The following is a 26,233-nucleotide window of genomic DNA, read 5'->3' on the forward strand; positions in this document are numbered from 1 at the left end:
GATAGCCTTTCTTTCTGATTCTTTTATTCTATGCATATATGTGGAAATGGATGCACACATTCACACACAGAGAGACACACACCCAAGAAGTTTTTTCTTCCTTTTATACACAAATGTGGCATACTCTGCATACTTTTCTTCATCTTGCTTTTGTTCATTTGACAAAATATTCACATCAATACATAATGAGCCTCATCATCTACTAAAAGCCTTCATACTGTCCCATTGAATGGATGAACATTATTACTTCACAAGTCCCTTGTTAAAGTTGTTTCCACTCTTTTGTTATTAATTCTGTACTAAATGACCTTATATACATAATTTTGAAAATGTGAGGTTTTGTCTGTACAATATATCCCTACAAATAAAATCATCATTTCTAAATACATGCATTTACAATTATGGGCATATGAATTAAATTTTTAGAAAAACTTTCATAGTATTTAATTTTTGAATAGGTAATACAAGCATACAATACAAAATTCAAAAGGAACAAAAGTGTAAATATCAGATTATTATACTGTATATCCTCCTAGAAGTTATTGCATGTATATATGGGCATATCTGTACATACAGGAATATTTCTTTGATTAAGATCAGTTAATGTTTTCTTCTGCATTGGAGCCTATGGAAATCAGATGGCTCTCTCCTTCTGATGAAGGCTCTCCTTACTGTTGATTTCAAAAAGACACACCAAACTTTAGTACAATCATTCACATTAGGGCATATGTTTTATTGTCTTAGTATTCTGTCTCAGTCATTAAGCCTCATCATTGTGGATGCTGTCAGTAAAAGTAATGGTTCCTTTGGTTTTCACAGTGCCTTTCAGGTTACTCTGGAGCAATACAGATAAAAACCACACTCTGCTTGGACACAAATTTTCAAGCTTGCCCTAATATGAACTGCTTTTTATTCTTGGTACATAGTGACTCCCCTCAGATTGACCCTGGGATTCCCCATCACCATCATTTTAGAGGTTGCCCTCCCCTCTCTTCTGGATAAGATCTCATGTTTCCTGTATCCCATTTATTTCCCTTTCTTGGTTTACTCTTTCGTATTTGTGGAGCACATCCTTCCGTAGCTTCCTCCAAAAGAGTATACGTATGAGTTATATATTTTGAGATTTTGATCGTTTTTTGAGTTTTAGAAAATTTATACTTTATTGATAGGCTGTCTACATGTAGAATTCTATTCTTCCCATTTATAATGTAAAAGGAATTGCTCCATTGTCTTCTGTGTTCTTGTTGGAATACAGAAGCCATTCTGATTCCTCATTCTCTGAATATTTGTTGGTGTTGGTATTGTTGTTGTCCTCTAAACGCTGTTAGCATCTTCTCTTCATCCCCAGGTTCTGAAATTCCATAAGGATATGCCTTGGTGTAGGTCTCTTATCATCCATTTTACTGGGCATTTGCTGACCCTTTTCAATATCCAAATTCCGTGTGTTTTAATCTAGGAAATTTTCTTGAATTATTGTATTAATTTTTGCCATGTACTTTTTCTGTTCTTTTCCTCTAGAACTTCACGTTGTTCATATGTTAAATTTCCTGGGCTGATCCTCCAATTTTCTTATGTCTGTCTCTTATTTTCCTCTCTATATATTTTTTCTAATTTTTAGGTAAATTCCTCAACTTCAACTTCCAGCACTTCCATTGAATTTTTTCATTTCTGCCATCATGTTTTTGATTTCCAAATGTTATTTTTTTTAAATTATCCGAATTTTTAACATTATGTCTGTTTCATAATTACAATATCTTGGTTAGGTGCAATGGCTCATGCATATAATCTCATAGAACTTTGGGAGACTGAGGTAGGCAGATCACTTGAGTTTGGGAGTTCAAGACCAGCTTGGGCAACATGGCAACATACCACCTCTACAAAAAAAAAAAAAAAAAAAAAAAAAAGAAAATTACAAAAACAATTATCGAGGCCAGGTGGCACTTGCCTGTAGTCCCAGCTACTTGGGGCCTTTTATTCCAGGTCTAGAGGTTTCTAGAAGTGCTAGTTCCTGAAACTTAGAGGACTCTCAGCATTAACTGGGTTTTTCTCAGCTTTCTGAGACTGTAATAACTTAAGGTCTGGCTTTCTCAGTTCTACTAATCGGTTACTACTCTTTTATCTCCTTTCCAGATTCTAAAATACTGTTGCCATTGTCTCTTCATCTATTCTCCCATTCTTGTTGGTTTGTTCATCCCTTTATTGTAGTTTGTGCATTTGAAAGCTAGTGAAATTAAGCACAGGTAGCCAAACAGCCATTCTAACTCAAGGCTCTACATTTTTTTATTTCAATGACTATATTTTTTAATATTCAAATTTTCTAATTGGTCCTTTTCATATCTCCTCATTCTGTTTTCAACCTCTTTTTTCATGATTTTTTACTTTTCAGTGGAGGTTTTGGTTTCATTTATTTATTTGAAATAATTAATACATTTACTTTAAAGTTTTATCTGATCATTCTGTAAAATTAGTTTTATCTGAAGTGAATCCATGTTTGAGACGGAGTCTCGCTCTTGTCTCCCAGGGCTGGAGTGCAATGGTGAGATCTCGGCGCACTGCAAACTCCACCTCCTCGGTTCAAGCGATTCTCCTGCCTGAGGCTCCCGAGTAGCTGGGATTACAGGCGCCCGCCACCATGCGTGGCTAATTTTTTTATTTAGTAGAGACGGGGTTTCGTCATGTTGGCCAGGCTGATTTTGAACTCCTGGTCTCAAGTGATCCGCCCGCCTCGGCCTCCTGAAGTACTGGGATTACAGGCGTGAGCCACCGAACCCAGCCGGTTTGTTGACTTTTTTTTTAACATTAACTTTTTTCCTTCGGTTTTGCATTTAGTTTACAGTCCCATTTGGAATTTGAAGTATTTTGCTCTTTTCGTTTTGTTTTTCATTCCCTCTTACTCCCCCTACTCCACCTCCATACTCAATTATCCTGTTGAAAAGCTTTGGGGGTCCTCAATCCAGGTTCAGTTCTGGTAAGGGCAGTGAGAGGGACAGTCCTGCAGAACAACTGGGCCATGGCAATTCCAGGATGAGGCACAGGGGAAGCTCGACTCAGCTCTTGGTCACAAGGCTTTATCTCATCCTTCTCTCCCAGCCTAGAGCTGGATGGGAGCCACTGCTCCTTCAGCACTTGGCACATGTTCATTTCCGGCCTCCTTCCATAAGGATAGGGGATGAGACATGAATCCCACCTTAGTCCTGGGCCTCCGTGACTGAGAGCCTGCCTCTGCTTTCCTATCTCTCAGGGAACTCTTTTGACTCCTTTGCCACCACTGACTGCCACTGCATCCAAAACCCAGCAAGTCCACCAAGGCTTGCAGCCCTGATGATCACAGTCTGTGTTTCTGTGCCAGCCTGGATCTTCAAAAGTGCTTGCCTTGTAGTTGGGCCTGACTATACCACCTTCCATTTTCTCTTTTTACTTTATTCGGGAGGCATATGTTTCTCGAGTGGAGGCAGTTCTTGAACTTACTACTCCATCTTGATCTGGCTCTCAGTAAGTTTTTTGTTTTTTTGTTTTTTGTTTTTTGTTTTTTTTTTTTTTGATCTGTGATTTTGTTTTTAATTATCTTAAGTCTTATGATCACACATAATTTTTAAATTTGTGTATATCTCTTCTACTTTCATCCTTATCAGTTGGCAAAAGCACCATTCCCAATCACAAATACACAGTAGTTCTACAGTTTTATGTTCCTGAATGGCTGTTTAAAGACAATCTTAAATGATAACGTAGTCTGACTTAGTAAAGAATTCAAGAGTGAAGTTTAACTTGCTACTATTTTAAAGACATCTGACTTTATAGATCATCTATGAAATGTGAGAAGAGTTAAATAATCTTTATTTGATATTACACATAAACCACACGAAAATACGTTTCAATAAGTAAAAGGAACCATTTTAAGTACAGGGAATTCTAATTAGATTGGCATAGTTAAGGCCAAAAATATAAAGCAGACGTTGCTATATTATCTTCAGCCCTTGCCTTTAAGAGACAAATGAGGCCAGGAGCAGTGGCTCACATCTGTAATCTCAGCACTTTGGGAGGCCAAGGCAGGCAGATCACTTAAGGTTAAAAGTTTGAGACCAGCCTGGCCAACATAGTGAAACCCTGTCTCTACTAAAAATATAAAAATTAGCTGGGCATGGTGGCAGGCACCTGTAATCCCAGCTACTCAGGAGACTGAGGCAAGAGAATCACTCAAACCCAGGAGGTGGAGGTTGCAATGAGCCAAGATCGTGCCATTGCACTCCAGCCTGGGCAACAAGAGCAAAATTCCATCTCAAAAAAAAACCAACCAAACAAACAATATTCAGAAAAACAAACATATTAATTTAACCACAAGACAGTCTTAGTTTTAAATCAGGACTGCCCAATGAAAATATTTTGTCAGTTATTTATGATCTGAATTCTGGTGTATGAAATATATTAAATTATGGTACACATAAAAAAGTCATGACACACTTCTGTTTTGTAGTAAATAAGGCAGTGGTGAATTATTACTCATTAGTAGCTTTTTTATATATAAGCTATCAAGTCTGCCCTTTCTGTATTGTTTCTGCCTTCTTAATGCCGGCAAAGATCACTTTTGTTCCAAATATGTGCTTCTTGGGATTCTCCACATATTTCGTCAGTGTATCCTCTCTCCAGGTGATGCCTTTGTTCTTATTGGTGTCTGTGTTAAGAGAATCCAACAGCCTGACCTGTCTTTCACATGAAGAGACCATGGAGATCAGTCCCAGTGTTGTGCTTGCCTCCCTTTTCCATGGTGTGGCACAGGGCACACTTCTGAACAAAAATCTTGCCTTTCTCAACATCACCCATATTTAATTTTTTCTGTCATTGCTGGCATTATGAAGCTTCCTACTCAGAAACCAGATGTCGCGCTCTCCTCAGTAGGTATTCCTGAAGTTAGATCGTTGAAGTGTGTAGACCTCAATCATGCTCATCATTTTGATGCCCAAAGTGGCCAGGCCAGGTCAGCAGTGGTATGAACACACCTTAGGCTTAATGTTGTCCCTGTCTATTGCATATTACTGAAGCACCGGGCATATAAGAGGCAGTCAAGGATAAATATTAACCAAATCTAATTCTGAACATTCAGAATTCAAAGACTAATAGAGTGAAATTGAATACAATTGAAATAAATATTTGAGGTTAATTCACCTTAGAAAAATGCACTTCTGAGACACAACTGTAGAGCTTCACAGTGTTGTAGTAAGGGTTAAACAGATGGTGCATGTAAGGCACTTAGTACACTGTTCAGCACGTATTAAGTCTGCTAGGATACACTTGGTACTAGAATGCACTACAAAGGGGCCAGAGGAATCAGTGGGTAGAGAGGTCTTTAGCGGATCAACAGGAAGGGAGAAACAAAGGGGAACAGGAAATGACTCTCCAGCCAACGGGGGGAAGGATTAAAAACAGAAAGATGATTATCACCAGTGAAATGATGTTTCCCTCCCTTCCAGCAACCCTCACCCTGTACGCAACAAGCAAAGAATTCTCAACGTAAATCCACAGGCTGTGGAAATCTAGAGAAGCTACAAGAAAGATAACACAGCTTCCAGACCCTCCGGAATGTACTGGGACCCTCTGTGAGGGCTGAGATTCGTCTTTGTTGTTCATAGCTTTGTGTGCGGCACATAGTGAACGTTCAATCATTATTGAATGAGTGAATAAATTAAAGGTTCTCAGAAAGAAGTTTCCATAGCAGATCCCAATACGAGCAGCTGTGTGAATGCATGTATATCATGGGTACAAAGAGGTAGCAAATCAGCAGAAAGAATATCCTCTCCACTTTCAGGATTTGGTACCATTAGAGTGCAGAAAGGGAAGAAGCAAACCAAATAAATGAATGACCAACATTGACCATGAGGAGCATTCAGGGACATATCTTTAAAACAGGAAAATGGTGACTTCTGGATTAAAAGTATCTCAGCCAGGCATGATGGCTCACACCTATAATCCCAGCATTTTGGAAAGCCAAGGCAGGTGGGTCACTTGAGCCCAGGAGTTTGAGACCAGTCTGGACAATAGAGTGAGACCCCATCTATACCAAAAAAAAAAAAAAAAAAAAGAAAAAAAGTAGCCCTCTCTCCAGCTGTAAAGCATCACTCATTAAATGTTGTGTGTGGGGTGTGTGTGTGTGTGTGTGTGTGTGTGTGAGATATTATGTTCCCTGTCAATTAAACATGTTAATTCAATTGTATGGTAAGAGTGTTTGACTCAATTCCAGCTATTACCAGAAGTACTAGAATAGGAGAATATGACAACCAGGAACAGCCCTTAAAACCAATTGTGAGGGGATTCAGAAACAAGTTGCATAGATTACAGAGCTATCTGTGCAAACTCCATGTATTCAGAGTGTAGCTGGTTTCCTGATTCTGAGGTGCTATAGAAGCGAATGGCTGAGACGACAAATCCTACTTGTTATGCATGTGACATTGGAGATGCCACTTCCCCTACTCTAGTCTTCACATTCCCTATGTCTACATAGTGAAACCATATCTATCAGGAATATTCTGATTGCGAATAGAAAACTCAACTCAAACTCAATCAAGCATTCTCATTGATGGGTGAGTATGACTGAAGAACTCTAACATGTAAACAAGACTCCTAGGGTCAATTTTTTCTCCATCCCCCTGCTCTGTCCACCCCATGTGGGTTTCACTCTCAACAAGCCCTCTCCTCTTGGTGGCAGAGTGACCTTTAGCAGCTCCGGACTTACATCTTCATTTGTATAAGTCCAGTGGAAAAAACGACACACTTCTCCCACAGTATTAGTGGGAGTCCTGCAATGGCATCTCACTGGTTCCAAAGGGGGCAGATGCACTACCCAAAGTCTCAACCACTGTGGCTGGAGAGAGAGGGTGATCTTATTCCCTTCGTCTGACATGTATGCCCAACCCCAGAGCCAAGGAAGTTTGCAAATACAATAGGAAGTTGGACCAGATGACCTCATATTCAAGGACTTCATGCTTTGTTTCACTTTAATATCATCCTCATTTCCTTCCTCCTGCCTTAGACATTGTTCCTGCACAGGTGCTGCTGAAAGTCTCCAATAATCCAAGCACTAAGACAAAAATGTTCCATAAAAGAGAAGGAAATGCAGCACCCCAGCCACACACCCACATGTAAACACAATTCTTTAATGTGTGTTAGAGAAGAATGTTGACCCCCCCCTGCCCTTCTCCACACCTTCTTCCATTCCCCGCCTCTGCCACCCCAAGATACTTATATTTCCATGGAAAAGACAGGATAGATGCTCCATCCTCCCAGGGTATCTCTGCCTCTACCTCACTCCTGCATTTATTCCACCTCATCGCAGGTAGGTGAAGGGGGTGGGTGCTCTGAGAATGCATGTCTTAGCCCCCTCTGGTTATCTTTTCTCAACATGTTTTCCCTCAGCATGTTTTTTCTCCCCCTTCTTCTCTGCCTTTGCTTGAAAGATGCCTGCAGTGCTGAATGGATGCTCTCAATCAGGGGTTGAGGATTAGAAAGATTGCTGTCGCCTATAGGACCTCTCTTTCTGCCTCATCTCTCTTGCTTCCTCCCCTACCACTTCTCTCTGACTCTAACCAGGTAAATTTCTCCGCTTCTAAAGACTCTAGAGATTAGATTGAACCCACCTAGATAATCCAAGATAATCTCTCCATCTTGAGTTCTATAACCTTAATTACATCTGCAAAGCACTTTTTGCCATGGAAAGGAACAGGATTCAAGTGTGGATGTCATTGGAGGACCACCATTCAGCCTTACAAAATGCCTAAAGAAGCAAGATTCTAAAGCAAAGTAGATGATCCAGCAAGTGGAGAGCAGACAGCCTATCCAGTACCTCCCAAACACCCTCTTAAGCATTTCTTCCTCACAGAAACTTAGGGGCATTTCAGGGATGCTTCCTGATCATGACCTTAAAGGCACCTTCTTGAAAACTGAAATTCAGAACCTACCTGTGCTTGGCCAGGTGTGGTGGTTCATGCCTGTAATTCTAGCACTTTGGCAGGCTGAGGTGGGTGGATCATTTGAGGTTAGGAGTTCACGATCAGCCTGGCCAACATGGCAAAACCCCGTCTCTACTAAAAATACAAAAATTAGACAGGCATGGTGGCAGGCACCTGTAATGGCAGCTACTCAGGAGGCTGAGGTATGAAAATCACTTGAACCTAGGAGGAAGAGGTTGCAGTGAGCTGAGATCTGGCCACTGCATGCCAGCCTGGGCGACAGAGTGAGATTCTATCTAAAAAAAAAAAAAAAAGGACCCACCTGCAATTCAAGATAGAGAGTCAGGCTTCTCAGGCCAGTGATACCAGCAGCATTTTGTTTTCTTACCAGTAAGAAGCAGTAAGAGACAGGTCCAGCCAAGAAAAGCACACGCCCATACGTGGCTCAATACTCAGAAACAGGGACAGGAAGAAGAGTGGACTCCCGTCCTAACCCTCAAAACCACCCTGCAAGGTAAGAACTATTATATCCACCTTCAGATGAAGACATGAAGCAGGGAAACGTTAAGAAACTTGCTCAGAATCACACAGCTAATTAATGGCGTGGCTATGACTTGAACCTAGGTCACACTTCAAGTCCACTCCCTTTCCACTATTACTAACACTCAGCACTTACATGTTTACTGCAATTTCCAACTCAGTTATAGTCCTGAAAGATATAAAATGGGCCAGGAATTTGCTTTAATTTTAGAATTAGAGGAGCCTGAATTGCCACTTACTCCAGGGTACAGATGACAATAAAGCTCTGTGGTTCAGGAAAACAGGAGGATGAGCTGCCTCCAGGCAGAAGGCTGCAGAGCAGGCATGCTTTTGAGGTGGTGGCATAGCATCAGAGAGTCCAGAGCAATGGTCTAGAGGCACAGGGGTGAGGGCTGGGTGGGATTCACGGATCTCAGTACTTGGAGAGGTCAAAGCAGGATATGAATTGTCAGATGATGTCACAGCAGCCCCATCTCATTGTGTGTGGGATTGGAGAACCAAGGAGTGTATGTCCCAGCTTCAGCCTCTGTTTTCTCACTTGGAGAAGTCACACAACGTCAGTCCTTGTCAGCTTACAGAAGACCTGATCTTCCAATTTATAACTGCATTTATTTACACGCAACAAATACTGCCAGTGCATCTTCTGTGGAGAGGTACTAGATAAAGTAAAGGATATCGAGTTTGATTTTGTGACCTGATATTCATCAGAAAACAGTGGGAACTGGCCCCATTGCAACTGATGATAACATATCCTCAATACCCTTAAATCAGGGTGTGATTATTAATTTTATGTATCAGCTTGACTGGGCTATGTGGTGCCCAGCTATTTGGTCAAATGTTATTCTGGGTATGTCTGTGAGTGTTTCAGAAGAAATTAACATTTAAGACTGGGTGCAGTGAGTTACACCTGTAATCCCAGGAATTTGTGAGGCCTAGGCAGGCAGATCACTTGAGGTAAGCAGTTCAAGGCCAGCCTGGCCAACATGGTGAAACCCATGTCTACTAAAAATACAAAAAATGTAGCCAGGCATGGTGACGCATGCTTGTGGTCCCAGCTACTCAGGAGGCTGAGGTGGGAGGGTCGCTTGAACCTAGGAGGTGGAGAATTGCAGTGAGCCAAGATGGCACCATTGCACTCTAGCCTGGGTGACAAAGGGAGACTCTGCCTCAAAAAAAAAAGAAAGAAAGAAAGAAAGAGAAATGAACATTTAAACCAGTAGACTGAGTAAAGCAGACTGTCTTCCATAATATGAATGGCCCTCATCCAACCAGTTGGAGGCCTGAATAAAATAAAAACTTGATCATCCCTCAAATAAGAGGTAATTTCTGCTGATGGATGGCCTTCAAGCTGACAAATGGATTTTTCCTGATTTCATACTCCAACTGAAACCTCGGCTCTTCCTGGCTCTCAAGCCTACTGGCCTTCAGACTGAAACTATCCTTTCCTGGGTCTCTAGCTTGCCCACTGCGGATCTTGGGGCTTGTCAGCCTCCATAATTGCATGAGCCAATTCTTTATAAGAAGTATTTTTCTACATATATATACATCTCATTGGTTCGGTTTCTCTGGAAAACCCTGACTAATACACAGGGTATAGCTCAAAGTGGGACAAGAGGGCATCACAACCAACAAAGAAAAGAATCTTTCTTTATCAAGCACCGACTTTGAGCATTTTGCACACATTGTGCCATTTAATCTCACAATATCTCATTAAAGTAGTACTATGATTCTTTAGAAATAAAGAAGCTTAATCTTGGAGAGGTTAAATAACTTGCATATTCAAGGTCCTACAGCTAATAACTGGAAGAGGTAAGAATTGATCCAGATCTGTATGGTGGCTTATTCATTCTGCTATGGGGTGAATAATGGGGTTTCGTTACCCAAAGCCCAAACAAGGGACGCCCTGGCTCACAGGATCCTGAGACCTTGTCCCTAACAAGATGCAAACAGATCGTCCCATTCAAAATCCCACATTGCGTTATGTGTTAGAAAAGAGCCTTGGGGTTCAAAAGTCTCTCACAGAAGTTCATGATAGACCAGAGAGAAAGCAGAGAGAAGGATTCCCAGGCTGAAACTTGGAAAGGGTATTATTTTTTAGCAATTTCTGCTAAGAAGTTCAAGTGAGATAACAGTTCATAGGTAATATACCTTGCCATCCCCTGAAGAGGTCATCCAAATTTTCCATTTTGAGACCAAGAGACAGAGAGAATACCAAAATTACACTTTTGTAACCCTAGAGACTTCTAGGAACCAAGACTTTAATTGTGCTTTTATATCTGATTTTGGAGGAAGAAAAAAGGAATCAGGAGGAACTTCATCAATAAAGTAGCAACCAGAATAACTCTTGAAGGAGGGTAGGCATCATGGTGTTGTTTTATTAAAAAGAAAAAAAATTTTAAACCAGAATAAACCTGGTTCCAAAACTCAGATACATCTCTTACTAACTGTTCAATGCAGAGACTTTAATTTATTGCATTCCAACATCTAGCACAGTGCCTGGCAGATAATAAATGCTCTTTAACTGTATGTAGAATAGGGGGGATCTGGCAAGATGGTCAAATAGGAACAGCTCCGGTCTGCAGCTCCCAGTGAGATCAATGCAGAAGGTGGGGGATTTCTGCATTTCCAACTGAGGTACTTGGTTCAACACACTGGGACTGGTTAGACAGTGGATGCAGCCCACAGAGGGTGAGCAGAAGCAGGGTGGAGCATCGTCTCACCCAGGAAGTGCAAGGGGCCAGGGACCTCCCTCCCCTAGCCAAGGGAAACTGTGAGGTACTGTGCTATCCGGCCCAGATACTACACTTATCTCACAGTTTTTGCAACCTACAGACCGGGAGATTCCCTCATGTGACTACACCACGAGGGCCCTGGGTTTCAAAAACAAAACTGAGTGACTGTTTGGACAGACACCGAGCTAGCTGCAGGAGTTTTCTTTCATACTACAGTAGCACCTGGAACCCCAGCAAGACAGAACTGTTCACTCCCCTGGAAAGGAGGCTGAAGCCGGGGAGCCAAGTGGTCTCACTCAGCGAGTCGCATTCCCATGGAACCCAGCAAGCTAAGAACCACTGGCTTGAATTCTTGCTGCCAGCACAGCAGTCTGAAGTCAACCTGGGACAATTGAGCTTGGTGGAAGGAGGGGAATCCACCATTACTGAGGCTTGAGTAGGCCGTTTTCCCTTCACAGTATTAAGAAAGCTGGAGGGAAGTTCGGACTGGGTAGAACTCACTGCAGCATGACAAAATGGCTGTGGCCAGACTGCCTCCCTAGATTCCTCCTTAGTGGGAAGGGCATTTCTGAAGGAAAAGCAGCAGCCCCAATCAGGGTGTATAGATGAAACTCCCATCTCCCTGGGATAGAGCAGCTAGGGGAAGGAGCGGCTCTGGACGCAGCTTCAGCAGACTTAAACTTTCCTGCCTGCAGGTTCTGAAGAGAGCAGCGGATCTCCCAGCACAGTGCTTGAGCTCTGCTAAGGGACAAACTGCCTCCTTAAATGGGCCCCTGACCACTGTGCCTCCTGACTGGGAGACACCTCCCAGCAGGAATGGACAGACACGTCATACAGGAGAGTTCCAGCTGGCATCTGACAGGTGCCCCTCTGGGACAAAGCTTCCAAAGGAAGGAGCAGGCAGCAATCTTTGCTGTTCTGCAGCCTCCGCTGGTGATACCCAGGCAAACAGGGTCTGGAGTGGACTCCCAGCAAACTCCAGCAGACCTGCAGAAGAGGGCCCTGCCTGTTAGAAGAAAAACTAACAAACAGAAAGCAATAACATCAACATCAACAATAAAAACACCCACACAAAAACCCCATCCACAGGCCATCACGTCAAAGATCAAAGGTAGAGAAATCCATGAAGATAAGCAAAAACCAGCACAAAAATGCTGAAAATTACAAAAACCAGAATGACTCTTCTCCTCCAAATGATCACAATGCCTCTCCAGCAAGGGCACAAAACTGGATGGAGAATGAGTTTGACGAATTGACAGGAGTAGGCCTCAGAAGGTGGGTAACAACAAACTCCTCTGAGCTAAAGGAGCACGTTCTAACCCAATGCAAGGAAGCTGAGACCTTGATAAAAGGTTACAGAGGAATTACCAAGTAGAATAACCAGTTTGGAGAAGAACATAAATGACCTGAGGGAGATGAAAAATACAGCATGAGAACTTTGTGCAGCATACACAAGTATCAGTAGCTCAATCGATAAAGCAGAAGAAAGGATATCAGAGATTAAGATCAATTTAAGAAAATAAGGCTTGACGACAAGTTTAGAGGAAAAAGAATGAAAAGGTACAAATAAAACCTCCAAGAAATATAGGACTATGTGAAAAGACCAAACCTACAATTGATTGATACACCTGAAATGACAGAGGAGTACTTCCCCAACCTAGCAAGACACGTCAACATTCAAATTCAGGAAATACAGGAACAACACTAAGATACTCCTCGAGAAGAGCAACCCCAAGGTACGTAATCGTCAGATTCACCAAGGTTGAAACAAAGCAAAAAATGTTAAAAGCAGCCGTAGAGAAAGGTCAGGTTACACACAAGGGAAGCCCATGAGACTAATAGCAGACCTCTCTGCAGAAACCCCACAAGTCAGAAGAGAGTGGGGGCCAATATTCAACATTCTTAAAGAAAAGAATTTTCAGCCCAGAATTTCATATCCAACTAACTAAGCTTCATAAGTGAGGAAGAAATAAAATCCTTTACAGACAAGCAAATGCTAAGGGATTTTGTCACCACCAGGCCTGCCTTACAAGAGCTCCTGAAGGAAGCACTAAATATGGAAAGAGAAAACTGGTACAGGCCATTGCAAAAACATACCAAAATAAAAAGACCAATGACACTATGAAGAAACTGCATCAACTAATGTGCAAAATAATCAGCTAGCATTATGATGACAGAATCTAATTTACACATAACAATATTAACCTTAAATGTAAATAGGATAAATGCCCCCAATTAAAAGAAACAGACAGGCAAATTGGATAAAGAGCCAAGACCCATTGGTGTGCTATATTTAGGAGACCCATCTCACATGCAAAGACACGCATAGACTCAAAATAAAGGGATGGAGGAATATTTACCAAGCAAATAGAAAGCAAAAAAGGCAGGAGTTGGCAATCTTGCTCTCTGATAAAACAGACTTTAAACCAACAAAGATTTAAAAAGACAAAGAAGGGCATTACACAATGGTAAACAGGTGAATGCAATAAGAGCTAACTATCCTAAATGTATATACACCCAATACAGGAGCACCAAGATTCATAAAGAAAGTTCTTAGAGACCCACAAAGAGACTTAGACTCCCATGTAATAGTAGTGGGAGATATTTACAACCACTATAAATACTAGACAGATCAATGAGACAGAAAATTAACAAGGATATTCAGGATTTGAACTCAGCTCTGGACCAAGCAGACCAAATAGACATCTACAGAACTCTCCACCCCAAATCAACAGAATATACATTCTTCTCAGCACCACATCGTACTTATTCTAAAATCGACCTCATAATTGAAAGTAAAATACTCCTCAGCAAACGCAAAAGAACGGAAATCATAACAAACAGTCTCTCAGACCACAGTGCAATAAAATTAGAACTCAGTATTTTTTTTTTTCTTTCTCAGGGGAAAGCGCGAATGCAGTCCCCCACTACCACAAATTATGCAGTCGAGTTTCCCACATTTGGGGAAATCGCAGGGGTCAGCACATCCGGAGTGCAATGGATAAGCCTCGCCCTGGGAAAACCACCTTCGTGATCATGGTATCTCCTCTGCCAGGTAAATATTAGAACTCAGTATTAAGAAACTCACTCAAAACCACACAACTACATGGAAACTGAACAACCCGCACCTGAATGTCTGCTGGATATATAAAGAAATTAAGGCAAAAATAAATAAGTTCTTTGAAACCAATGAGAACAAACAGACAACATACCAGAATCTCTGGAACACAGCTAATGCAGTGTTAAGAGGAAAATTTATAGCACTAAATGCCCACATAAGAAAGTGGGAAAGATCTAAAATCGACACCCTAACATCGCAATTAAAAGAACTAGAGAAGTAAGAGCAAATAAATTCAAAAGCTAGCAGAAGACAAGAAATAATTAAGATCAGAGCAGAACTGAAGGAGATAGAGATACAAAAAACCCTTCCAAAAAAAACAATGAATCCAGGAGCCGGTTTTTAAAAAAAACTAACAAAATAGATAGACTGCTAGCCAGACTAATAAAGAAGAAAAGAGAGAAAATCAAATAAACACAATAAAAAATAATGGGGATATCACCACTGATCCCACAGAAATACAAGCTACCATCAGAAAATACTGCAAACACCTCTATGCAAATAAACCAGAAAATCTAGAAGAAATGGATAAATTCCTGGACACATACACCCTCCAAGACAAAACCAGGAAGAAGTCAAATCTCTGAATAGATCCATAACAAGTTTTGAAATTTGGTGGTAATTAACAACCTACCAACCAAAAAAAAGCCCGGGACCAGACAGATTCACAGCCAAATTCTACCAGAGGTACAAACAGGAGCTGGTTCCATTCCTTCTGAAACTATTCTAAACAATAGAAAAAGAGGGACTGCTCCCTAACTCATTTTATGAGGCCAACATTATCCTGATACCAAAACCTGGCAGAGACACAACAAAAAAAGAAAATTTCAGGCCTGAAAATTTCAGGCCTGAAGAACATCCATATGAAAATCCTCAATAAAATACGGGCAAACCAAATCCAGCAGTACATCAAAAAGCTTATGCAACATGGTCAAGTGGGCTTCATCCCTGGGATGCAAGACTGGCTCAACATACGCAAATCAAAAAATGTAAGCCATCACATAAACAGAACCAATGACAAAAAACACATGATTATCTCAATAGATGTAGCAAAGGCCTTTGACAAAATTCAACAGCCCTTCATGCTAAAAACTCTCAATAAACGAGGTACTGATGGAACATATCTCAAAATAATAAGAGTATTTATGACAAACCCATAGCCAATATCATACTGAATGGGCAAAACCTGGAAATTTTGCAAGCTACCCATCTGACAAAGGAAACTGGCACTAGACCAGGATGCCCTCTCTCACCACTCCTATTCAACATAGTATTGGAAGTTCTGGCCAGGGCAATCAGGCAAGAGAAAGAAATAAAGGGTATTCAAATAGGACGAGAGAAACTCAAATTGTCTCTGTTTGCAGATGACATGATTGCATATTTAGAAAACCCCATTGTCTAAAACCCTTAAAATCTCCTTAAGCTGATAAGCAACTTCAGCAAAGTCTCAGGATACAAAATCAATGTGCAAAATCGCAAGCATTCCTATACACCAATAATAGACAAACAGAGAGCCAAATCATGAGCAAACTCCCATTCACAATTGCTACAAAAAGAATAAAATGCCTAGGAATCCAACTTACAAGGGACATGCAGGACCTTTTCAAGGAGAACTACAAACCACTGCTCAAGGAAATAAGAGAGGACACAAACAAATGGAAAAACATTCCATGAACATGGATAGGAAGAATCAGTATTGTGAAAATGGCCATACTGCTCAAAGTAACTTGTGGAGTCAATGCTATTACCATCAAGTTACCTTTGACTTTCTTCACAGAATTAGAAAAAAACTACTTTAAATATCATATGGAACCAAGAAAGAGCCCATATAGCCAAAACAATAGTAAGTAAAAAGAACAAAGCTGGAGGCATTATGCTACCTGACTTCAAATTATACTATAAGGCTGCAGTAACCAAAACAGCATGATACTGGTACCAAAACAGATATATAGACCTATGAAACAGAACAGAGGTCTCAGAAATCACACCACACATCTACAACCATCTGATCTTCAACAAACCTGACAAAAACAAGTACTGGGGAAAGGATTCCCTATTTAATAAATGGTGCTGGGAAAACTGGCTAGCAATATGCAGAAAACTGAAACTGGACCCATTCCTTACACCTTATTAAAAAATTAAGATAGATTAAAGATTTAAACATAAAATCTAAAATCATAAAAACCCTGAAGAAAACCTAGGTAATACCATTCAGGACAAAAGCATGGGCAAAGACTTTATGACTAAAACACCAAAAGCAATGCAACAAAAGACAAAATTGACAAATGGGATCCAATTAAACTAAAGAGCTTCTGTAAAACAAAAGAAACTATCATCAGAATGAACAAGCAACCTACAGAATGGGAGAACATTTTTGCCAGCTACCCATCTGACAAAGGCTTGATATCCAGAATCTACAAGGAATTTAAACAAATTTACAAGAAAAAAAACAAACAACCCTATCAAAAAAAATGGGCAAAGGATATGAACAGACAATTCTCAAAAGAAGACATTTATGTGGCCAACAAACATATTTTAAAAAGCTCATCATCACTGGTCGTTAGAGAAATGCAAATCAAAATCACAATGAGATACCATCTCACGCCAGTTAGAATGGCGATCATCAAAAAGTCAGGAAATAACAGATGCTGGAGAAGATGTGGAGAAATAGGAATGCTTCTACACTGTTGGTGGGAGTGTAAATTAGTTCAACCATTGTGGAAGACAATGTGGCTATTCCTCAAGGATCTAGAACCAGAAACATCATTTGACTCAGCAATCCCATCATTGAATATACACCCAAAGGATTATAAATCATTCTACTGTAAAGACATATGCACACATATGTTTATTGCAGCACTATTCACAATAGCAAAGACTTGGAACCAACCCAGATGCCCATCAATGATACACTGGATAAAGAAAATGTGGTACATATACACCACGGAGTACTCTGCAGCCATAAAAAAGAATGAATTCACATCCTTTGCAGGAACATGGATGAAGCTGGAAACCATCATTCTCAGCAAACTAACACAGGAACAGAAAACCAAACACCACATATTCTCACTCATAAGTGGGAGTTGAACAATAAGAACACATAGACACAGGAAGGAGAACATTACACACGGGGCCTGTTGGGGGGTTGAGGGGGAAGGAGAGAGAGAGCATTAGGACAAATACTTAATGCACACAGGGTTTAAAACATAGATGACAGGTTGATGAGTGCAGCAAACCACCATGGCACATGCATACCTATGTAACAAACTTGCACGTTCTGCACATGTATCCCAGAACTTAAAGCATGATTTTGTTAAAAAAGTATGTAGAATAAATGTCAACAAGTAAACCATTACTGTATCCTCTCTGCATGTTATTTTGAACATATTACTATATCCTCTCTGCACTTCATTCTTATTTGTAAAAGAGACTTAATAGTACTTCTTTTTGGCATTGTCATGAGGAGTTTCTGGGATTATGTCTGTACAGTGATCAGCAGATAGCAGGAACTCCTCAAAGTACTCTAACGCCCCTTCAGAGTTGCTGCTCTCCAACAGTAATCAATAGGAATATTACTAACCCTACTATATACTGAGCACCTAGGAATCAGAGGAGATGGGGCATGAAATATCAAGAGGAGAGGATACAGGTTGAACCTCAGAGACTGGAGAGCATTAGGTGTTAATTGCAGCAGGAACTTTTCACTGGGTCATAGCGGAGGAAGTCAAGAGAGGGCAGCCAAGAGCTATGGGGCTAGAAGGAACCATGGGAAGATGAGCCTTTATCTCCGACAAAGTCTTTCCTCCGGCAATGCAGAATGGGCCCTGAAGACAAGCCAGAAATCAGGACCTCAAATTGGCATCCCGGGTCTCTCCCTCATTTTCTATGTGACCTTGGATAAAGTACATAACCTCTGTGGTGTATGTTTTCCAGTCTCCACAATGATGATAATTACACCTAGGGCTTGAGGATGTTGTAAAGATATATATTTTTTTTTCTTTTTTTTTTTCTGTTTTTTGAGAAGGGGTCTCACTCTGTCTCACCCAGGCTGGAGCGCAGTGGTGCAATCTCTGCTCACTGCAGCCTCCGCCTCCCAGGTTCAAGCAATTCTCCTGTCTCAGCCTCCCAAGTAGCTGGGATTACAGGCACATGCCACAACACCCGGCTAATTTTGTATTTTTAGTAGAGACGGGGTTTCACCATTTTGGCTGGGCTGGTCTCAAACTCCTGATCTCAGGTGATCCACCTGCCTCAGCCTCCCAAAGTGCTGGGATTACAGGTGTGAGCCACCATGCCCAGCAGATTTTTTAAACTGGAAGAGGTGCTTAGTTCTACAGTATTTTTTCCCCAGGACAAAAACAGAGACTGCACATACCCTAACTTAGAAGCAGGAGATAAGCAACACATCATTTACCCATGTAACAAACCTTCACATGTTCCCCCAAACCTAAAATAAAAGTCAGAAGGAAAAAAAATAAAAATAAAACATAAAGGCATTCTTTATGTAAATATATATGTCAACTTGATAAAATACATATTCATTACTTTATAGATTCATACTTACTAAATATAAAAGAAATGTCTTCTTTTTTAAAAGTTTTCATCCAGTCTATGGTATTTTTGTTTTAAGGTAATTAATTTTATCAGAGTTTTCCTTCACGGCTTGTATATTTTATATCTTACACAAGAAATGAATTTGGTGTATGGTTAAAAAAAAGAAGAAGAAGAAGAAGAAGCAGGAGATAAGAAGAGAGTTGACTTTGGGATTGTAGAAATGAGATTTTTTTAAATAATAAAGTATACATTTTAACAAAAATATAGGAATTCCATGACAGCATATATACTCTCTTTGATTCTCAGATACATAACTAAGGCAAAGATTATGCTTTTCGTTCACCAAATCCCATTTATTTTCTCCCTGCGGGGCACAGTGAAGGCTGGTTCTGGACAATAAAATGCTTCCAGGCTGAAGCAGTGAAAAGCCCCTGTGTGAACCTCCAGATTCTCTCCTCCTCTGCCATGAAACCAGAAGCATCCGTTAGCTGAGTCCTTCTTCCAGCCTGCTCTAGATACCCAATATGAGTGAGAAATAAAATGTTACATAAAGAGATATTTGAGGTTTGTATGTTATTGCAGAATAGCTGAAGCTATCCTAATACAGTAACAGAGGGAAAAAAAAGTTTAAAAGAGAAACTTTTTTCGAAAAAGTTTTAATACTTTTTTAAAGTTGGTGATAATATTAATCTATTCATAATAAGATAGAACTTGAGGCTGAAACAGGCATTGAATTTTACAATATCATTTTATATTGATTAAAGGTAATTCCATCAAGAAAGTATATCATGAGATCTTATGAATTTAAGCATGTGACTTCAAAATTTTATAAGAAAATCTTCTAAAAAGGTAGGAAAAAATGACATGCATAGAAGAGTCATATAAGAAGCCAATGAAGTGGTTTGAGCAGAGAGGTGACATGGTCTGACTTAGATTTCAAAAGGATTGTTCTAACTATTGAATTTTTGTTTTAACAGAGTGCAAACAGGTAAAGGCAGACACAGGAAGACTAGTTAGGAGGTTTTTGCAATAATCCAGGTGGGAACTCACAGTTGCTGGGACTAGAGAAGCAGCAGGACAGGTGATGAGAAGCGGTCATGTTCTAGGTACATTTGGAAAGTATAGGCAACAGGAGTTTTTGACTGGTGGGATGTGAGGTTCAAGGGAAAGAAGAGACATGAAGACAACACCAAGGTTTAGACTGAGCCGCTAGAAGGATGGAATAGCCCCTAGCTCATGTGGGAAAGGTCTTGGGAAGAGCAGGTTTGCTGGGAGAAGATCAGGAGTTTGGTTTGGGATCCAATAAAAATTTCCTTTTAGACACATCCAAGTAGAAAGACCAAGTGTGAAATTGGATCCGTGAGTCTGAAGTTCAAAGGAGAGATCTGGACTGATACCAATTTGGAGCTCATCAACTTATAGATCATATTTAAAGTAATGAGACTGCAAGAGAACGAGCCGGGAATGAGTGTAGGTAGGGAAGAGAAGCTGTCCAAGAACATTCCCTGAGCACTTCTACATTAAGAGGCTAGGGAAATTAGGAGCAACCCACAAAAGAGAGCGAAGGAGCAGCCAACAGCAAGAAAACCAGGAGAATGAGCTCAGTCAGTGCTAAGCAAAGAAAGTGTCTCGGGGAATTCCATATCGCCAACTGCATCAAATGCTGCCAATTCCTTAAGTAAAAGAAAAACTGAATTCACCATTAAATTTAGTAACAGAGAGGCCATTGAAGATGTTAAAAAGAGCTGTTTTTAGTGCAGTCATGGGAATGAAAGCTTGTTGGAGTGAATTCAAAAAGAAAGGGGGAAAAGAATTAGAGACAATGGGTGTGAACAACTATTTAGAGAAATATGACTGTAAAGCGATGCAGAAAAATAAAGCAATAGCTAAAGGAGAAAGTGGGATAAAAAGTAAATTTTTTTCAGCTAGGAGAAATAACCTAATGTTTGTGTGCTATTTGCATGTTTATCCTTAAATGTGTAGTGAGAGACTCTTGGTTCCCAGACCTTCTATTCCAGCAGAGAGTGAAAGAACGTGATAAGCTTATGACTGCTTCAAAGAAGACACCACGTTCCGCATGACTAGGCCCCAATGGTGCAGCTGTCTCCAAACCCTCACTGTTAGTACTGCACCAAGAGGCCAACAGATTACAGATGAGATGATATATAAGACCATCCCCTCATTACCATACTGCTATAATTTAACTGGTTTTTTTAATTATCAAAAGACTTCATTATGCAGTTTAAAGAGTTGAACAGAACCACGAGACTTGTAACAAGAAAAATCTTCCCTGGCCCACTCCTCCCTCTACCCAGGCCTCACACCCCAAAGCAATCACTTTCAAATGTGTCGTGTGTTTCTTCTGTTGTTTACTGTCATATTTCTAGATCACATGCTTTCAGAATATTTTTTCATTTTGTTTTTCACTTCAAGATTTTAACTTTTTACTTCCTAAAATAGAAAACAGAGATTTAGCTCTTTTAACCCATCTATCACCTCTATATCCCTTTTCTATCATTCTCTCAGTAAAATTATATCAAGATTTGTTAAGTTACTATTCAAAGTTTGTATTATTGGCTATAAAAATGTAATTCACAGCTTTGTCATTTGGTATGTTATGATCACATATCCTTTCTTGTATGACTTTTTGTTTTTCCCGAATAAATAATTGCCTTAGTTTTTCATTTGTTTAGTTTTCTATGTACCTATAATTAACACTTTCTCAAACCATCCCCAGACTCTACCCAAACAGAACTAAAAACTCATCTCCATACAAGTATATCAGTTAATCCATTAGTTCAATGTATTTCTCAGAGGCACACGTCCTGGGGCCCTGCCCACTCTCTGGACTGGACACTCTCTCAGCTTGATGAGTGGCTCCCTTCCTGAAACTACTCTCAGCATGGGAATTCCTTTCCTGTCTCCCATGCTCTGTTTGTTGGATCAAAGATCTTCCTCTTTCTTGGCTTATTCACTAATTTTGCCACTTTCTCTGTAGTGCCTTAAGACAGGATGCCTGAGAAGTACACTTCTATGACCTGGCATATCTGACCCTTTCTTTATTTCACCATCACATTAACTTAATTGCTTGGCTATGTACAGAATTCAAAAGTTGTGACCAACTTCTCTCTGTTTTTGAGGTTATCATCTCATTGTCTCTGGTTTCCCGTGCTGTCGTTGACAAGTCCAACATCATTCTGATACTCATCTTTTGTTTGTGGTCTCCTTTTACTCTCTGGAAGCTTTACAGGATCTTCTTATTATCCCTTGGAATCTGAAATTTCACAATCATGTGCTTTGAGACAATTCTGTTGTCATTTATTTACCCAGATACCCAGTGAATGCCTGAATTCTGTCCAAATTTTCTGTCCTTCCTTTCTGGAATTCCCATTAGATTGATGTTAAGATTCTGTGCTGTATCTAATTTTCTTATGTTTCCATTATTATCTTTCATCATTTTATTCTGTATCTTGAGGATATTTTCTCAATTTTATTTTGCACATCTCCTATTGAATTCTTTAAAATGTGTTATTATACTATTAATGTTCCAAAGTATTTTCTGCTTTTTAATGCTTTTTTATAGTACTCTGTTTTCTACTATGGATACAGTTTTTATTCATTCAGTCAACAATATTTGGTGTGTTTGTTGCAGGATTGTTTTTGAGACAGGGTCTCACTCTGTCACCCCAGCTGGAGTACAGTGGCGTGATCACAGGTCACTACAGCCTCGACCTCCTGGGCTCAAGTGACCCTCCCACCAAGTAGCTGGGACCACAAGCACAGAACACCATGCCCATCTAATATTTTTATTTTTTGTAGGGACAGGGTCTTACTGTTGTGCCCATGCTGGTCTAGAACTCCTGGGCTCAAACAATCCTCCCACATCAGCCTCCCAAAGTGCAGGGAATACGGGTGTGGATCCCCATGCCAGGCTGATCAACAATGTTTGTTGGGACTCCCCTTGTGCCAGTCATGAGTACTGGTGAGAGAAAAATGAACAAGACACACTCCCTGGCCTCGTAGAGCTTACATTCTACTGAGGGTGGCAAAGAGTAAACAAAAAACTAATAGGTGTACTATATAATGTTAGAAAGTGATAGTGCTAACAAAAGAAATTAGCAAGAAATGGAAATAGAAAATGATTGGGAGCAGCTACTCTGTTTTCTCCAAGTTGCTCCAAAGTCTGTTGATTGACTTTGACCTTATCTTTCATCCTAGTGGCTTTCTCCAAGAAAGCTTGGCTGTCCTCTCATATTTAAGATTGAGGCACAGTTCTGTATGGGCAGGACTTTCTGGTTCTTAGGCATCAACAAAGAACAAGTGAGAGGGGCACTGGCATTTGGTGGTGAGTAAACTGTGCAGCTCTCTTCTGGTTGGTGGTCTCCCCAGAGAGGACTTCTCCACACTTCTGCCTGGCAGCTATGAGCCCACCTGCCAGCATTCTTGGAGCCAAAGGTGGGTAAGCAAGCTAGAAAACCCTCTTTTTAGGTTTCCATTAGTCCCCATGTTCAATCTGGCACCTGACAACTGTCCTCAACTGTGCCTGGTACATAAAAATCCAAAAGCTCTGTGGTTCAACATCTCCAGAGAGACACTTGCCTCCAAAAATCTTTTGCTGTAGCAGGGTAAGGAATCCGGGATACAATCACTCTTTATTCAGACTTTCAAGTGTCTTCCTGTTTTTAGCCCCAGCCTACCCCTGCCTCTAGAATAGCTTATGTCTCCAGCTCCTGAGTCTTTGGGGAGTTCTGCAGTGAGACTCAACTAATGTCTTGCTAGCTCCTCCCTGCCCTTCTGTAGACATTTAAGAATTAGCTGTCTTCATCTCCCAGCTGCTCTGTTGTCTTTTTTTGCTCCTTTTGTCCTTACAGATTTGTACCTTTTTCCCTTTTGCCAATATTTTAGTGGAGTCACGGAAGAAATCACATGTAAAATTATATGTTCAATCCCTCATATTTGACCAGAAAAACTCCACCGTGGCAGCCACTCCTAATTGGTGCTGATAAAATAAAAAATAATAATTCTAAATCATTGTGATTGTTAATCTGAGTTTACTGCTGGGCAAAGCAGGGAAAACAGGATCCAACACAAAGAAATTCAGCCCTGTGGGCTGGGGCCAAAAATAACTCAGATGCAATTAGTCTAAGCCTTGCAGGTTTCATCATTCATAAACAGACAGGCACCAAGCCTACCTTCTTGGGCTAAAGTTAGGGTTAGTGTTAGGGCTAGGACTAGGGCTAGGGCTAGAGTTAGGGTTAGGGATAAGGCTAATGTTAGGGCTAGGGCTAGGGTTATGGTTAGGGTCAGAGTTAATCCTGAGTGTACATAAATCCCAGGAACCCTGTGTAGACAGTCTCGCCCAACTAAAGACAAGAGCAAGATTTGTAAATGCAGAAGCCATAAAGTTCCCAAGAAGATGAGGCTGTCTGATTTAAACAATGTACTATCTTCTTAGTTTCAGATTGACCTGTAATAAATCTCAGCTCAAGTCATTTGTTGAATCTTTATGTCTATTTTTGGTTTTTTAAAACTGTGTGGTCAACATCAGATTCATTAGATTGAATGCAAATAAGGCATCTGTCTGAGTCACAGACCTGAAGCAGTCACAAGTTTACCACCAGGCTGTTTCTCTGCTGATTCTGATGAGTTTTCTGAGAAGCAGTTGCTCTAGTTTTCGTTCCCACGGTCCTGATCTTGCCATCTTGCCATCTCTCCCATTCTCCATGTTCAAGGTCTTGCATAGAGATAAGTCTGCAAGCCCATGTCCAAGACCTATCAAAAACTGTCTTTATTGCTACTAGATATCCATCCCCACTTCTCCCTTACTTACAGAAAAGCAACATTTTTTACTATCTGGCACAATATTCCCAGCTGAAAACTGTATGTTCGAGCCTCCCTTACAGGTGTCCCTGAGTTCTGGCCAGCAAAGCTCAAGTGAAAGTTGTCTGTGGATTTTCTAGGACTGTTTTATTTTCCTAACATGAAAGTTATTGCTTCTTTTGCATATCGTTCTTTTTCTGCTGCCTGGCGCTCCACTCAGCAAACGGTCAGTTAACGAGTACCTGCCATTCTTCCAAGCGGCAGGGATATAGCAGTAAATAAATATCCTTGCCCTTGTTGTGTGTACATTCTAGTGGACCATCTTGCAGTAAGAAGAAAAGCAAATAGAATCACAATCAGCCTCAGCTTTGACATTTCAAAGTAGCTGAACCAAATATGGGAACTTACTTGAGAAGAAACAAAATCTCATTTAGTCATATTTTCAGTTACTTGCAACTGGACACAATTCCTAAACATACTACTGCCTTTTTTGTTGGGGGGAGGGTGGGGGGACAGAGTCTTGCTCTGTCATCCAGGCTGGAGTGCAGTTGCACAATCTCAGCTCACTGCAACCTTGGCCTCCCAGGTTCAGGCAATTCTTCTGCCTCAGCCTCCTGGGTAGCTGGGATTACAGGCACCCACCACCACGCCCAGCTAATTTTTGTATTTTTAGTAGAGATGGGGTTTCACCATGTAGGCCAGGCTGGTCTTGAACTCCTGACCTCAAGCAATCCACCCGCCTCAGCCTCCCAAAGTGCTGGGAATACAGGTGTGAGCCACCGCACGCAGTTGCCTTTCTTTCTTTAACTACAGGTAAGTTCCTTTATCGTTAAGACATCTAGAAGACACCTTGATGGAATAAAACAGTTTCTCAACTGCAACACTCTTGACATTTTGAACCAGATAATTCTTTGTTGTGGAGCTGTCCTGGGTGCTGTAAGATGTTTAGCTGCATTCCTGACATCTACCCACCAGATGCCAGTAGCAGCATCCCCTTCCCAAGATGTGACAATCAGAATGTCTCTAGACATTGCCAAGTGTTCCCTGAAAGCCAAATTTTCCCTAGTTGAGAACCACCGGCATATGGATGGTGGTGTTGGCAGAGCTAAGGCAAGCAACAAAAGCCAACCAAAACCCAGAGTATTTGAAAACAAAGCATTTTCTCCTCCATCATGGAAAGAATCCAATACAGCTAATCTAACTCTGGGGAACTGGCTGCCCTTTCCCCTGCCCTCCAGTTATCACAGCATTCCAAGAGCTCAGGGCCACTTGGCCACTGCTGCCAAAAGTCCCCGCACTCCGCCACAGCAGGTCAGACTTGGTGAGAGGAAGGGGGTTGTTGAGCACAGGCACAGCCTCCCTTCCTGCCACCACACTCACTTTGTGAGCATTGAGGTATCTGGGATACCCCAATTTTTGGGAGCATTGGGATATCTGGTAAAGGAGTCTAACATCTCACAGAGCAGGCCATCCATCCTACTTACCTAGTCACAAAGGCCCCTTCTGTATCAAGGCCTTGTGGAAAGCATTCA

General features: G+C 40.8%; 1 non-coding gene across 1 annotated transcript; it reads right to left on the reverse strand.

Moving 5' to 3' along the window:
- Nucleotides 1–14,108: 14,108 nt before the first annotated feature.
- On the reverse strand, nt 14,109–14,272 carry LOC123568976 (U1 spliceosomal RNA). Its single transcript, XR_006692518.2, has one exon. It is a non-coding gene; the product is annotated as a U1 spliceosomal RNA (small nuclear RNA).
- Nucleotides 14,273–26,233: the final 11,961 nt, after the last annotated feature.

The sequence above is a fragment of the Macaca fascicularis genome, chromosome 14 (genome assembly GCF_037993035.2).
Source record: "Macaca fascicularis isolate 582-1 chromosome 14, T2T-MFA8v1.1".
NCBI lineage: Eukaryota > Metazoa > Chordata > Mammalia > Primates > Cercopithecidae > Macaca > Macaca fascicularis.